This window comes from Protopterus annectens, chromosome 6.part0, assembly GCF_019279795.1.
Source record: "Protopterus annectens isolate FY-2018-M chromosome 6.part0, PAN1.0, whole genome shotgun sequence".
In the NCBI taxonomy this organism is placed as follows: Eukaryota; Metazoa; Chordata; order Ceratodontiformes; family Protopteridae; genus Protopterus; species Protopterus annectens.
In genome coordinates, this window is record NC_056737.1 from 1,291,763,838 (window position 1) to 1,291,779,811 (window position 15,974).

The following is a 15,974-nucleotide window of genomic DNA, read 5'->3' on the forward strand; positions in this document are numbered from 1 at the left end:
TATAATTTGAAGTTACATTCCCTCTCATTTCTGTGGTCATAAACCTATAAAGCTTTTTGCAGTGTAAACGTGAATAAACCTGATTAATCGCTGAAAGAAACTTCACTAATTAACTGGTCTTTGCAAGCCAGAGATGGAGAAAGGAAGGTGAAAGGTGGGAGGAAGACGTAACATGAAAGTCACAAAATGTCACTTTTTAAAAAAGTTGTTTTCTCAGTTTTCTTTATATTTCTACAAGCACTGTTTATAGATTGTGTAATGCATATGTAGGAAACAAACCTGTTAGAATATGTTCCAAACCAGGCATTGAATCTTTTCCTGAGGATTCTCAAAACCAACAGTATTTCTCACCATTTCCATTTAAAATGAATAGAACTATAATCTAACTAGAGACACAATGGCAAATTAATCTCATCAACTCTGCCCCACAAGTGCATTATCAGCAAAAGGTATATTTCCATAAAAGCAGGATCATGTAAAGATATCTGCCCCTGCTGAAGATCAGGATCATGTAAGGATATCTGTCCCTATTAGAATATTCAAGTATGGAAAATACTATTAAAAATAACTACTTTTTATGGTGCAGGCAGATTTGGATTATATAGGACTTCATAACAAGACAAAACAGGTATGCTTTTTCAGTTTCTACTTCTAATGGTCCTTCATGTGTTTAACTTTGCTGTGAAGGTATTTGACTCACTCACCACTACTCATACACATAGTATATATCCAACACATAAATCAACATACGTGGAGGTTCTCTCAAAAAACTTATTGAAACATCAGAGACCTCCAAAACAAAAGATGCTACAACAAACACAGTTCCCACAGCACCCAAGACACATAGCAACACCAGTGTCTCACCTACCAAGCTCTTAAGGCTTAACACTCAAACAACAAATGTTCTTGTCATTGGAGACTCCATAGTGAGACACACGGATGTTCCACTCACCAGGTTAGATAAGGAGAAAGTCACGGTCAGCTGCCTGCCTGGTGCCAGGATTCATCAGATCATGCATGCACTCAGGTGTCTCAGCAACAAGTACCATTATGACTTTGTCATATCTCATGTTGGAGTGAATAACCTGAGACATACCTCACTGGACTATATGAAGAGAGACATGATTGAGACCTCTGAGTATGTGTCCCAGGCAGTTATGTCCTTAGCCTTGAGCAGCATATTACCCTCACCTAGAATGATGCCACCATATAAACAAAAAATGATCGATTTCAATAATTGGCTTAGTTTTGGTGTCATTCAAAGGGGATCCAGTTTCTGTCAGTCTGGAATGACATGGACGATAAACCTCGCTACTTTGCCAGAGATGGTTTTCACCTGGCACCACTAGGCTTTCAGCTGCTGACAAAGGCTCTTGCCTCTCTCATAGTGCAAACAAAATTGCCAACATGAAAACTGCCAACCAAAACAAAATAAGAGTTATGCTGCTAAATGCTAGGAGCTTAAACCAAAAACTACACACTCGGGAAGCACTTTTATCACTGGGGGATGTAGATGTATGTGCAGTCACAGAAACCTGGTTCAAGACCTCAGAGAGTACCCCGGCCTTGCAAGGCTACAATACCCTACACACCTTCAGACCACAAAAAGGACATGTGAGAACCAAAGGAGGCAGTGTTTCTATCTATATTAGAGATAAATTCACCTCCCGACTAGTTAGACTGGACAACTCCATGGAGGTATTCCAAATTCAGATTACTGTGAGTAAGACCCCCATTCATGTCATAGCTAGTTACAGATCCCCCTCCATGGATCCTGTTCCGTACAAGGTCTACTTGACCAAACTGGAGTCTATCCAAATATTGTCAAACACTTTGGTCATGGGGGATTTCAATAATCCCACCATCAACTGGGAAACCTACTCAAGTTCCTTGACTTTGTTAATTCAGATTCCTGAAACAAATTGTTCAAACCCCAACAAGAGGAGCAAACCTACTAGATCTGAGCCTTACTAACATTTCAACAGAGGCACCACCACAACTGTTGAACCCTCATTAGTTAAATCTGACCACAAGTCAGTTGCCTTCGAACTGGCACTAACAGCAAAACTCACAAAGGTTGAAGTCAGACTAAAAACCTTCACCAAAGCAAGTTATACCCTCCTAGGGGATGTTCTAAATGCATTACAAGCCCCATCCTCAGCTGAAAGTGGTAACTACAACAAGCCCCGTGCAATCACTTTTATAAGTGTATAGTCTCTGCTGTTCCAGAGAGAATCAAAGCCAGAGCCACAAATAAAATAAATCTGCCCTGGTGGATGTCCGTCATCAACAAACTTTACAACAAACGCAAAAAGTTGCTGTCTAAGAAACGTAAGGCAAGATCCCAACAATGGAAAAGCACCTACCTCAGCCACAACAGGCAAATAAGGCAACATGTCAAATCCTGTAATGTAACTTTGAGAAAAACTTAGCAATCATGGCCAAGGAAAACCATAAGGCCTTTTACAGCATCGTACATAGCCTAAAAGGTAGGACCCAAACATGTGACAAACTAGTGACTAACGGTATCATACACACTGATCCTGCAGAGATAAAAAACCTGACAGTGGACAGATTTAGCAAAAATGTCACTCCCTTATCCCCTCCAAACTTATCACAAAACTTGCCACCAACTTCCAATGACTCTAATTCTAATGTAGCCACACCCAGTACCCAAACATACTTTACCTTCCAACCTGTTCCTACTCAACTTATTCATGCCCTACTTAAGAAACTAAGACCCACCACCCTGGCTGCCGACCTCCTCCCAGCAGACTATCTGCAAAAGGCTGCTGACATCATAGCATACCCCATCTCTAGCTTGATCAACAGAGCTATATCTGAAGCTACTGTACCCAATATATGGAAAATCTCCCATGTCGTACCTCTCCATAAAGGAGGCAGTTCCACTGAACAATCAAACTTTAGACCCATAGCTATTCTGTCACATCTAGCTAAAATTATGGAGAAGTGTGTACACATATAGCTCATGCACTACCTCACACAGAACAGGCTGTTGTCCAACTTTTAGCATGGCTTTAAGCCACACCACAGTACTACTTCTGCCCTCCTCTCTTTCTCTAATGTCATTAACCACAACTGCAATAGTAACAAACTATCGTCAGCACTCTTTCTAGATCTATCCAAGGCTTTTGACATGGTTGACCACAAAATGCTTATAAATATCTTGAAGGCCTTCTCCTTAAATAACCATGCACGCCACTGGTTTCAATCTTACCTGCAGGGCAGGAAACAGGCAGTCCTATGGCAGGACAAGCTATCATCTCACCTACCCATCACATTAGGAGTACCCCAGGGCTCAATACTAGGACCCCTTCTTTTCTCCATCTTTATCAACGACCTTCATTCAGTCATCCCAGATGCTACCTGCATTCAATATGTGGATGACTCCACCTTGATTTCTTCTGACACCTCACTAGCTACTTTATTCACATTAACCCAAATTACCTTCAATACAGTGGAAAAATGGCTCTCCAATCAATATCTAATCCTAAACCCCAACAAAACTAAGTTGCTCCTCTTCTCCCCCACATGCAGGACCCCCCCTACCAGCCTTCAACATAACTGCTAACAATGGCACTATCATCTCCCCAGAAGCCCAAACTAAACTACTGGGTGTCATAGTTGATAACAACCTGAAGTTTGATGTGCATATCAATCAAACTATCAAAACCATTAATAAAAAACTTGGCTCTCTTTACAGAATCAACCCTTTCCTTACCCCACTTGCTAGAACTCTATGCCTCACCTCTGTTCTCCAACTTAAACAAAACAGATCTTAATAAACTATCATCCTGCTATAACGGCATTGCCAGATTTGCTACTGGCACAGCCTACCAGACACACCACTGTCACAACCTAAATCACCTAGGATGGCTTGAACTGCCAAGCCTACTGCAGTTCAACCAGCTAATAGTGGCACATAAAGTCCTTTACCAACCAGAAAATACACCTGCACTAAAAAATATTATCAGCCCCTACACCAGCACACGGCCACTGCGATTATCCACTAGACTCCTAGTTCAAACATACAAATCCAACTACTCAGCTGGGGACTCTCTGTTTGCCAACTCTGTTGGAATAATATGGAACAGACTCCCAGATGACTCGACCCTAGAACCCTCACTAACTCCATTCAAAAACAAACTCAAGAAATACTTCAAAAGTCATTGGTTATGTCCTTGCACTAACCCCGACTGGTGACCTCTCTATTTCTTAGGTGCTTTACCTTCAACTACTAACTTTTTTCTACCACTCCATTTCAGGAAGGGTCAGTTGTATAACTGCTGCACAGTGTGTCTTAAACCTGAATGTAATATTATGTATGTTTAACTTTGAAAATAATGTTATGTTTTGTAAAGTGTTTTATAATAAGTACTATATGTGCTAAATGCTGGTATTCCTTATGACTGTAATCTGCTTGAAATTAGCATTTACTAAATGTTCAATGTGTATTATTATCTTGGAGATTTTCTCCCTGGGCCTCCACTGAAAATGGACATGTATCCAGTCGGACTATCCCAGTCAACAAATGTAAAATAAATAAAATAAATAAACTTCTCCCTCCACCCGACATATCCGAAGATCAGGTCATTAAAGTCTTGTCTAAGGCAAAAAACACAGCTTCTATGGGACAAGATGACATCCCAGGCTGTCAAACTAAAACATGATCTACCATCACCATTAAGTACCCTATTCAATCAAAGCCTAACCACAGGCTTTATTTCTACAAAATGAAGAAAAGCAATAGTTATTCCCCTCCACAAAGGTGGCTTAGCAACAGACCCAGTGGATTATAGACCCATAAGTCTGACCAGCTTCATCTGTGAAGCCATGGAACATATTATTATGGACCTCATAAATAAAGACATAGGCAGCCTCCAAACCCTGGATCTGACCCAATTCAGCTTCATCAAGGGCAGATTCTGCCTCTTAAACCCTGGTGGATTTCATTGAAAATATGACCAAGGCCATTGACGAGGGCAAATCTGTGCACACAGCATACCTTGACTTGGCAAAGGCCTTTGACACAACCCCACACTCAGGCATTACTGATAAATTTAGCAAACAGAATGTAAACCCCTTTGCTGTAAGATGGGTTGCCAAATGGCTCACAAACCAGTCACACACTATCAAAGTGGGTGACTCCACATCAACCAGCAGACCTGTCACCATCAGGGTGCCACAAGGGTCAGTGCTGGGCTCTGTTGTTTGATATATACTTCTCAGAAGCTCAGTCCAAAACTAGGGGCTGTGGTTGACCAAGTTTGTGGACAACTGCAAAGTGGGTACAATTACTGAATCCCCAAATGATGTCAGTATACTTCAGGAGGGTCTTATGCAGAACAATAACTGGGATCTTTGTCACGGTCTCAAACTGAATGAAAGAAATGTATCATCATTCCCTTCATTCACACAATCAAATTAACAACAATACCCTATGTACCTACGAAGTGATATGAGATCTGGGTTCACAAGTAGACTTTGACCTTAACTTTGGCCACCATGTGTCTACTGCAGTAAGGAAGGTATTTTACGTAGCACACTTGATTAGCAAAGGCATTGCTTGTAAAGCAAAGGAGGTTATAACCTCTCTATACTCATCACTAATCAGACCCATAATTGAATATAACGCCCTTTCAGCATGTACCATACAAAGTACCTGCAGCAATTGTGGATACCTCAGAGGTTTCTGACTAAGAAGATCATGGGACTCCAGTACATGCCTCACACAGACTGACTAAATCCCTGTCGTATACTCAGTATTGAATAGACGTCTTAGGGGAGACTTATGCCTGGCTTACAGAGCAATTTCTGACCCAAACCTAATGAATTTGCTGCACATGTATAAGTCAAACAGGACTAGAGTTACCTGTTCCAGTGACCTAAATATGGCCTGCAACTTGAATAGGATGAGCTGGAGAGACAGATTTGTCTCCCAGTGACTGCCACATCTTTGGAATAGGCTGCCAATTCATGTGAAGCAGAGCACCTCTATGACACTGCTCAAAAGGAATCTGGACAAGTGGATGGGGCACTGTAAATTCTTACTGGGGTACTGCCCACAACCCTCCCAGACATGGGCAATCACTACTAAATACAATCCTGGGTATTGACTAGAGTATCTATGGTATTACATTGGGATGAGATGGTTAAGCTTGAAATTACCTCCAGGTCGACAGCCTAGTAACCTCCTATAATCCTAAGTCTGCAGATTGCATCAAAATGTGTAAGTCAGTGTTCAAGTTATCTACCTATCTATCTATCTATCTATCTATCTATCTATCTATCTATCTATCTATCATCTATCTGTCACTCTTTCTAGCTACTTAACTGGTTATCTGTTAATTCTTATTCACACTATCTGAGTTACAACCATTTTTTTTGTTAATAGTATAATAGTGTTGATATGTTCAGAGAAGGTGATTTTATTGTCTATATCTACCAAGGTATTTGCAATGTTATACAGTTTCAGTGTCAGTGTTGTTGATTTTGATTGTGTTTGCAGCAGTTTAATTATTTGCTTGACAAAAAATCATGAGTTTGGTCTTTCTTTCATTTAGTATTAAATTAAAGTTATTCAGCCAGTTGGTAAGTGAGTCAAAATATTGTTGTATTGTCTTTGCTACTATATAAGATTGTGTTGCCCTCTGCATACTATAGTAGTTTAAGACCATCTGTATATTGATAAACATTATTTGTAAAGATGGCAAAGAACAAGGGACTAAAACTGATCCCTATGGTACTCCAATATTATATTTAAAGGAGGTAAATACTGAGCTTTGCCATGGGACTGTATTTTGTCAGTAAGGTATGACTGTGTTTGATACCATCCAACTGCTTCTAACCTATGCATTAAAATGCTATTATTAATGCTACTGAACTCTTTGGAAAAGTCTAGAAAAATTACTGCAGCTATTAGGCCACTATCACATTTAATACCAACTTTGTTAGTTACAGCAACTAATGCTGTTTTGCAAACTGGGTCTGTATTAGATGATCAAAACTTTAGGTAATTGAATACCTAAAGATCGACACCTAAACAGCGAAAGCTGTAAATATCGAATGGCTACTTCCGTGAATTCTTTCATAGGGAAAGAATTTCTTTGGGCGTTACCGGGAATCTGTCCTTTTCTCTAATGTAGAGCGATCTCGGAGTTAGTATATTCAGTTAGGGTGGGTGTGGAGGGTGAAGTCCCCCACTCAATTAGGGTTTGAAATTTTTTTTCCTCCAGCCAAGCAAATTCTTTCCCTACGAAAGAATTCTCGGAAGTGGCCATTCTATGTTTACAGCTATTGCTGTTTAGGTGTCGCGCTTTAGGTATTTGATTACCTAAAGCTCACTATAATATATATAACCTGCAACTGTGCCTAAAAGGCTAAAAAAAAGATCATCATCATTGAGAGATCACTTTTTCTTATCTTTTTTAGTAGGGATTGAGAATAGACCATTGTCTGCAAAAATTCATACCTATGGCTGGCTGAAGAAGATAGCTATCCCAGCTTTAATACTTGCAAAATGTACAACATTCATTCAATATCAACCTGTTAGCATGCCAGTCTTCATAGCCGTAGCTGTTTAAATGAATGAATCTGTCTCATTTCTTTGTAAATGCAACACTGTAATTGTATTAAGTACATATTGCTACATTTACAGAGTAGCACAGCATGGAAGAGCTTGTTTATTTATTTATTTATTTATTTATTTATTTATTTATTTATGTTTGCTTCTCACTCTCAGTGAGGAGTTTTTTTTCGGTTCAAATTTGTTTCAGATGGGTATCAGTCTGGGAGACAACCTATAGTATCAATTTACCTAGGTGCTGCTCTGAGTCTGTAGTTCTTTGTTTTGTAAGTTTTCATCAACTTTTTGCAGTGCAATTATTTTGGGCTTTTTCCATATGCATGGGAATGCCCCCTCTCCAAGGTTGTAGTTTGTTATTAGCATATTATTAAACAGGGTAGTTTATACAGTAACAAGTATGTTTTAAGAATGTTTGAGGTAGATGATCTGTATGTTCTTTCCAAGTAAAACATATATAGCAAGTATATGTAGCTAGTAGTATATGTAGCTCTCTTTTCATTTCATTTTTTATTGTATACTATAATTTGAAGTTACATTCCCTCTCACCTCTAGGATCATAAACCTATCAAGCTTTTTGCAGTGTAAAAGTGAATAAACCTTATTAATCACTGACAATAACTTCGCTAATTAGCTGATCTTAAATTTCACTTTTTCAAAAAGGTTGTTTACTTAATTTTCTTTATATTTCTACAAACACTGTTAAAAGATCATATAATGCATATGTAGGAAACAAACCTGTCAGAATCAGTTCCAAATCAGGCATTGACTTTTTTCCTGAGGATTCTCAAAACCAACAGTATTTGTCACCATTTCCTTTTAAAGTGAATTGAAGTGCAATCTGACACAATGGAAAATTAATCTCATCAACTCTGCCCCATAAGTGCATTATCATCAAAATTATATTTCCTAAAAGCAGGATCATGCAAGAATATCTGCCCCCACTAAAGATCAGGATAATGTAAGGATGTCTGTCCCTTTGAGCTTATTCAATTATGGAAAAAATACAATTAATAATAACTACATTCTGTGTTGCAGGCAGATTTGAATTATATAGGACTTTATAACAAGATAAAACAGGTATGCTTTTTCAGTTTCTACTTCTAGTTTTCCTTCAAGTGTTTAACTTTGCTATGAAGTTATTTGACTGGTTTGTGTGTAACATGAATATTCATGATCAAGAGTCTGCAGATTGCATCAAAATGTATAAGTCAGTGTTCAAGTTATCTACCTATCCATCTGTCAATCTATTTATCAATCTGTCACTCTTTCTAGTACCTAACGAGTTATCTGCTTAATCTTATTCACAGTATCTGCATTCCAAAATATCTGATTCTGTAGACAAAAGTATGTAGCTATGCTTATCTAATTTAATATAGGTTCAAAGATAAAAAAAATAATAATAATCATAATTTCATTTTGAAAGTTTGGTCAGGTTTTATAACGTAACCAAATTAAATTGCAGCAACAGAAAGTGAATCCATGTGTCACTGAATTCAAACTAAAGGGCGCATACCATTTCATTGTGATCTTTAAGTATTCAAAGTGTGTGGCTGGATATGATTTCATGGATTATAGTATGAGTGAGGCATTTATAGGGCTGATTTTGCTGACATTAATAATAAACCAAAGACATGAGACTGGGAAGAGAAACTGTGTTTTGTTAATATCAAAATTATGTGGGGAAGGTTTTAAGACTATGTTACTCACTTAATTGAAGAATATGTTCCTACATTATGTAATATGTCAGTCAGTCATCTAAGATGAGTTAAACTTCTTGATAAGGCTAAGATAAGCAACTTGTATTACTAAAGAAAATCAACAGCCCCAAAACACAGCATTACAGTCTAGTAAGAAAACTTACTACTTTTCATGAAGACAGTTTTATTAATACACTTCATCTGCCTAACTAGAGTCACTAAAGACTCCCCATAGATGATGCTGTCTCTGAGTTCAATAAAATCTTCCTAGTTGTTCTAAATACTCTAGCCCCCCACCCCCACGCCCACCTCACTGTCAGAATAAAAAGAGTCAAAGCCAACCCTATTCCATGGCTATCCTTAGCAACTACACAACTCATTAAACAAAGAGACAAAGCATGGAAGGTCTAGGCAATAAATAAATAAATACATAAATAAGTAAATAAATAAATAAATAAAAGAGCTCCCACTTTGCTAACACATAGACAGCTATGAAACTTAACAAAACCAATTATCACTAAAGATAAGAAAACCTATTACTCAACCAATCAAAACATGCACATTAATAATCCATAAATGTTCTGTGTCTTAATCAATAATCTGTTAGCAAACATACAGAAACAAAAGTGAACACCCCATTTCAATCTTTTAAAAATAGTGACTCTCCACTAAAACTTAACTTTTAGACAGGTAAAACTCAAGTTACCTACTTTCACATCTAACTCCTCTAGTGCACACTGCAGTGTTTAGGATAAACCATTTTTTCATCTTACCTTTAAGCATCTATTACAAGACCACTAGTTATTGTAGAGTCCACATTCTGTCTCTCAGTAGTCATCTTGGGATTAGTGCTTCTGTTTTTTCCTGGTGAGAGAAGGAGTGCAGTTAACAGTATTTCCTGGAGACTGTGGATCACCAGAAAGCTTAATAACTGCTTTATAGGTGACAGCTTAGAATCTGTGCTTATATTCTGATCCTGGTGAGAGTAGGAGCAGAGTGCATTGATTCATGACTCTTTCTGGTTGTAGAGTGAGTGTCTGTGCTTAACATACCTGATTGGTCTGGTTGCTATTCGAGGCATCTACCAGAAAAAGGCTACAAGCCTGCATTCCTTGCATCATCTGTGACAAGACTGTGGATCACCAAACAGGCCATGGCCTGCTTCTCTTCTTGGGATTGGTGCTAAAACTAGCTAGTTTTAGCTAGAACTAGCCAGTTTTTTAGTTTCAGCACTCAAAACTGTTTCCTTGTGCTCAGCACTTGTGCAGAACTCATTGTAAGCACTAAATAAACTACAAATTACTACAGCACTCGACTTTCCTCACTTGTCAAGAGGAAAACAGTTCCTAGTACTTAAATTGAATTAGTGCTTCTGTTTTCTCCTGGTGAGAGAAGGAATGCAGTTACATTATTTCCTGGAGACTGCTGATCACCAGAAAGCTTAATAACTGCTTTGTAGGTGACAGCATAGAATCTGTGCTTATATTCTGATTCTGGTGGGAGTAGGAGCAGACTGCATTGATTCCTGACTCCTTCTGGTTGTAGAGTGAGTGTCTGTGCTTAACATACCTAATCGGTCTGGTTGCTGTTCGAGGCATCCACCAGAAAAAGGTTACAAGCCTGCAGACCATTGCATCATCTGGGACAAGACAGTGAATCACCAAACAGGCCATGGCCTGCTTTTCTTCTTGGGACTGGTGGTAAAACTAGCTAGTTTTAGCTAGAACTAGCCAGTTTGTTAGCTTCAGCACTCAAAACTGTTTCCTTGTGCATGGCACTTGCTCAGAACTCATTGTAAGCACTAAATAAACTACAAATTACTACAGCACTCAACTTTCCTCACTTGTCAAGAGGAAAACAGTTCTTAGTACTTAAATTAATAAGCACATATCCAGGCATGTCCATGGGTCAGCTCCCAGTGTTTTCTCATGTCCACCTGATGAATCTGGGCATCTTGGGGCAATGTAGCAATTGCCTCATGTACACTGACAACCCTCTTCTCCTACCACCCAACACTACAACCTGTGAGTGATGCACTTATATAGCCATACTGGAAGCCAAGCTCTCACCAGCCAAGACTGTACTAGATAGTGAAGTGGAGAAGGTTAACACCTGCACCACACCACACTCAACACATAGTCCTTCAAAACTCACACTACCAAAACCCACACATAGAAACACAAAGCACACACCCACATTCATGGAGGCTCTCAATAAAAATCTGCCCAAGCAACAGAAACCTCCCAAGCTGAAACACAGACAACCACCCCCCAACACTACCCAAATAACACATAGCCCACAAAATCAGTGTGCCACTCAACCTCAGCCCATAAGGCAAAACAACATACCCAACACACTACTCATAGGTGACTCTATAGTCAGGCACACTGATGTCCCACTCACCAGGCTAAACAAGGAGAAAGTTATTGTCAGCTATCTGTCAGGTGCCAAGATCCGCCATATAATGCATGCACTCAGGTCATTCCACAACAAGTACAAATATGACTCTGTCATTGTCTATGTTGGTGTGAATGACGTGAGATGTACCTCCCTGGACTACATGAAAAGAGACATGGAGGAGCTCTTGGATCTTGTAACTCAGGCAGGTATGACCCTAGCCCTGAGTAGCATCCCACCATCACCCAGAATGATACCACAATACAAGGACAAAATGATTGACTTCAACAATTGGCTAAGCTTCTGGTATCATTCTAAGAGGATCCAGTATCTGTCCGCTTGGGACGACATGGTCAACAGACCAAGATGCTTTACCAGAGATTGCCTGCACTTGTGCCCCTGGGATTCCGGATACTGGCTAAGGCTCTTGCTACCCCTATAGTGCCTTTTTAGGCAAGGTTCAAATGCTAAATTCACCACTAACAGGTACAAGCAAGCAAACTCTGAGGGTAGTGCTACTCAATGCTAGAAGTCTAAACCTCAAAATCCACTCACTCAAGGCACTCTTTAAAATGGAGAACATCAACATCTGTGCAGCAACAGAGACCTGGTTCAAGGCTCCAGAGAGCACTCCTGCATTACCAGGCTATAATTCATACCACACCTTTTGGCCACCTAACCTGGACCGAAACACTAAAGGCAGAGCCATGTCCATATTCATTAAAGATATCCACACCTCCAGGCTAGTTGCTCAACATAATGCATCCGAAATTATCCAAGTGCAACTAACACTGGGCAAGACTGCAATCCAGGTTGTAGCTTGTTATAGATCCCCCACCATGCCCCAGGATTCTCACTCTTCATTTCTTAAGATACTGGAAAATATTATAGTACAACCCAATACCTTAATTATGGGCAATTTCAACTACCCTACCATCAACTGAGAAAACTACTCATGTACCAACTCATTCGCTCAACGTTTTCTGGAATTCATAAATTCCAATGCCTTGGATCAGCTTGTCCACACCCCCACTAGGGGCAGTAATATCCTGGATCTGGTGATTACCAATATGGGTAAGCAGTGCTCCATACCAGAGGTCAACTCCTCGATGGTCAGATCCGACCACAAGCTAATCACCCTAGACATCCATATACCACCCCCACCCCCATTAAGGAAACCACAGTCAAAAACTACTCCAATCCAACTTCATGCTTGTTAAGACAGAAGTGGCTAACTTCATGACACCCATGCAGACGGAAAATAGAGGTACGACTGCTGAATCTTACACAAATGTACTGTATAACCACATACACAAGTGCATGGATCATACCATCTCCAACAGAACCAAGACGTTATCCTCCAAAAAAAGGAAGCCAATCTCGTGGTCCCCTGCCATAAACAAACTCTACAAAATAAGGAAGAAGCTGTTGAAAAAAAGAGTAAAATCCCAAGCTTGGAGGAACTCCCTGGTCAGCCTCAGCAAGAAGTTGAGATCCCTCATAAAATCCTCCAAAGCCAGTTATGAAAATAAAATTGCCACTGATTCCAAAGACAACCACAAAGCATTCTGCAGCTATGTCAAGAATCTCAGTGGCAACACTCAGATCTATTCTGAGCTACAGCACAATGGCACTAAATATACAGAACCAACTGATATTGCCAACATCCTGGAAAATAGGTTCAGTGTTAACTTTACCCCCATCTCAACCTCCAAAGGGCCCATCTTAATACCGGAAGAATGCAAATCCCCTGTAATCATGAATGAACAAGTAAAGGCCACACTCTCCAAAGCCATGAACACAGCATCCATGGGACCAGACAACATCCCAGGCTGCGTACTGCACAAACTACAGAATGAGCTGGCAACCCATCTAAGTACCATGTTCAATCATAGCCTCACCTCAGGCTATGTGCTTACTAATGGTGCACAGTGACAGTTATCCCACTCCACAAAGGAGGTGCCACCACGGACCCAGGAAACTATCACCTCATTAGCTTGTCGAGCCTGGTCTGCAAGGCCATGGAACGTATCATCGTGGAGCTTATAAACAAAGACATAGGTAACCTCCAAACCCTGGACCCCACTCAATTTGGGTTTGTAAAAGGTTGATCATGTCTACTAAACCTGACTGACTTCTCTGAAGCAGTCACTAGAGCCGTAAATGAGGGCAAGGTAGTGCACACAGCCTATCTTGACCTCACCAAGGTTTTTGATACCTTCCCCCCATCCTGGAATTATAGATAAACTCACTAAACTGGGCATAAATCCCTATGTCACAAGATGGGTGGCCAACTGGCTCACTGACAAAACCCACACAGCAAAAGTAGCCAACTCCAAGTCTGACTTCAGACCAGTGATGCGTGGAGTACCACAGGGTACAGTCCTGGGTCCTCTCCTGTTCGGCATCTACGTCTCTGAAGGACAGGCCAACACAGAAGGTCTTTGGCTAACAAAGTTCACAGATGGCTGCAAACTGGGAGCCATAATAGAATCACCTAATGATGTAGACATTCTACAAAAGGGCCTCACAATGACAGATGCTTGGTGTCAAAGTCATGGCCTCAAACTCAATGCCAAGAAGTGCATTGTCATCCCCTTTGGGAAAAACTTGGTACCCATGAACTACCATATAGGCGGTAGCTCACTAAACAATGAAAGTGTGATAAGAGACTTTGGGACACAGGTGGACAGTAGTCTCTCCTTTGATAACCATATTGCCACAGTAGTCAGGAAATCCTTCTACGTGGCACACCTCATCACAAAAGGGTTCTCCTCTAGAAAAAAGGAGGTCATAGTTCCTCTCTACTCATCCCTCATCAGACCCATTACAGAGTATGATGCCCAGTTTGGCATGTATCTCACAAGACACCTACAACAATTGGAAAGGCCATAGAAATACCTCACTAAGAGGATTACCAGCCTCAAACAGATGCCATACGCAGACCGTCTCAAAAAACTCCAGCTCTACTCTGTCGCATATCACCTACTCAGAGGCAATCTCTGCCTAACATACAAAGCTATGTCAAACCCAGAGCTGTTGGACATGCTACACTGAAAGAAATCCCAGTTTATCCCAACCACATGCTCCAGGGACCTAAACCTTGTCACCACAATAAACAGAACATGCTGGAGGGCTAGATTCCTGTCCCAGAGACGGCTCATACTCTGAAACAAACTACCCATTCATGTCAAGCAAAGCTCCTCATTGGCCCTCTTTAAGAAAAATCGTGACGACTGGATGCGAAATAGAAAATTCACTCTGGGGATCACTTCTGCAGCACTGCTTGATAGTGGCACAGGAAAATAATTTTCTTGGGTGGCGAAATCAGGCAACCTTTTTGGTAGGCTTATATAGGCCCCAGGGCTGATAGCCTAGTACCTAATTATGAACCTATGAAAATGATAACCATTTATTTATTTATTTATTTTGCATTTGTTAACTGGGTTAGTCCAGCTGAGCATTAGCTCATTTTCAGTGGAGACCCGAGGAGAAAAGCTCTGCAATCAGTATTAACATTTTACATAAAGTCAGCAAGAAAATTGCATTGGCAGCTAAAACAATTAGATAAATAACATTTTACAATAAAATTTTACAGAACCACCAGATTTTACAGAATAACCATACCCAACCAAATCAATAACCACTGTATACAGACTGCACAGTCATTAATCAACCAGGTGACTAATCAAGCTCTTGATGTCCCTACTCAATCACATAACCTCCTTCAACATTTCTCCTTCCGATCAGTTTCCACAGATGCCTTCAAAAAGCTAAAGTCTACAGCAACTGCCCCTGACAATCCACTTGATGAAGATCTTAAAATAGCAGCATATCCAGTTTCTGTTCTGTTAAATCGATCCATATCTGAAAATAAAGTCTTGTCGCTAAGGAATAAATCATTCATTATTCCACTGCACAGTGGTAGAATCAATACAGATCTTTTAAATTATATGCCAATTGCCATATTATCACATATAATAAAAATATTAAAAAAATGTCTCCATAAGAAACTTCTCAACTATCTAATAGATAACCAGCTTCTGTCTTCAGTACAACATGGCTTCCATCTTTATCACAGCACAACTACTGCTTTGCTGAATTTTAATACTGTCAGTACATATAGAGATGCCAGAGGCCTAGACTCCACCATGTTCCTAAGCTTATCAAAAGCTTTTGATACTATCTCTCACCAGAAAGTCTTACATAAACTTTCACCCCTAAGGCTCACCAACTCTTCACTGCAACAGTTCTACAGCTAATTCTCAAACAGA